Here is a 1,743-nt window from a genome sequence, read left to right on the forward strand (position 1 = left end):
TATGGAAAAAAGGCCATGTGAGGATATGACAAGAAGGCGGCTCTCTGCAAGACTAGGAGAGAGGCCTCAGAGGAAACCAAACATGCCAACACCTTGGTCTTCCAGACTTCCAGAACTGCGGGAAAAATAAATTTCTGTTGCTTGAGCCACCTGGCTGGTGGTATTTTTTTATGGAGGCCCTAGCAAACTAATACAGATAGTGACCTCTTACATTTCTCTGACATATCTGCGCCATTGTGCCACATGCAATGCTCAGCACACAATTTAGGCAGCACTTAATAATGCTAGTTGTATTTGTTTTACTTTTTATCCTTCATGTACTTTTAAAAAATCCATCCATGAAATATATTTAACATAATTTGCTTCATAGGCGGTTATTTTGGTTTGTCAGCAAATGGCTTTCTATCTTCATTAACCAAGACTTAATCATTTGTATGAATAGCTAATAGATGCCCAAGGTAAGTATTTAAACAGTGTGAAAGATTATATGGTGAAAGATGAACCTCCCTCACACCTTGGTCTCTCAGTTCTCTTCCCTAGAGGCAGCCATTACCATCAGTGTGTTGTCTGTCTTTCCAGATAAATCTTTGCTTAAAAGCGTGTGTGCATGTGTGTGTATAGAATATACACATCTATATTACAGATATATGGCATATATATTTATGCAAAGACATGCTTTAAGAAAATCTCTATATACAGATATAGGTATAAATATACAGGTATAAATATATATTCTCCTCCGATTTTTTTTGTTTTATTTTGTTTTTATCAAATGATGGTATAATGCACACGTTTCTACTGTATTTTTACAGTCAGATGTTTATTTAAAAGTAAAAATATGGAACACTTCACGAATTTGTGTGTCATTCTTGCTCAGGGCCCATGCTAATCTTCTCTGTATCATTCCAATTTTAGCATATGTGCTGCTGAAGTGAGCATGACATGTTCTTTTTTTTTAAGATTTATTTATTTATTTAAGAGAGAGAATGAGAGAGAGAGAGAGAGAGAGAGAGGATGAGTGGGGGGGAAAGGCAGAGGGACAGAGAGAATCTTCAGCTGGACCCTGATGGGGGCTCAATCTCAAAACCCTGAGATTATGACTTGAGTAAAAACCAAAAGTCTGACGCTTAACTGATGGAGCCCCCCCATGCACCCCAACATGTTTCTACTTTTTAAAGAAAATTAACTTAGTAATAAATCTTGGGAATTGTTGCACATAGGACATACAAATCCATCTCATTCCTTGTTACTTATTTTACTGCATTTGTTTTAAATACATTGTCCTCCCTGCTTCCTCCACCCTAACCAACACACTTTCACACAGATATCCTCATGGAGCACACACAGGAAATATTACTTTAAGGAGACTCATCTTGGTGTCACTTTCTCATAGGAATATTTAAGTGAAGGGTTTAATCAGGCACTAAAGCCACAGACATTAAACAGAAAGGCACACTTTTTAGGCAGTCCAAATAAGCAGGAATAGTAACAGTGGGACTTTCTCAGACTAGCCCCAGGTGTTTCTAGTGAGTACAATAACTTCAGGTACATACCAGCAACGTATTTATAGCCCATGTTCCATATGACTAATGTGCAATTAATATTGCATCAAGGAATAATAGTAATTTTTAAAAGAACATACATAAATCCAGCACACTAGAAAACCAAAGTGTTTTTTCCTGTTTCCTATTAGCACTTGTTCATTTGTATACATACTCTGATTGCTTTAATTACAGACCAGAG

At 36.8% G+C, this 1,743-nt stretch overlaps 1 non-coding gene across 1 annotated transcript; it reads right to left on the minus strand.

The window, feature by feature from the left end:
- Positions 1–832: 832 nt before the first annotated feature.
- Positions 833–939, minus strand: LOC118007151. Its single transcript, XR_004678286.1, has one exon. It is a non-coding gene; the product is annotated as a U6 spliceosomal RNA (small nuclear RNA).
- Positions 940–1,743: the final 804 nt, after the last annotated feature.

The sequence above is a fragment of the Mirounga leonina genome, unplaced genomic scaffold (assembly GCF_011800145.1).
Source record: "Mirounga leonina isolate KUSES-001 unplaced genomic scaffold, KU_Mleo_1.0 Mir_115, whole genome shotgun sequence".
Lineage (NCBI taxonomy): Eukaryota > Metazoa > Chordata > Mammalia > Carnivora > Phocidae > Mirounga > Mirounga leonina.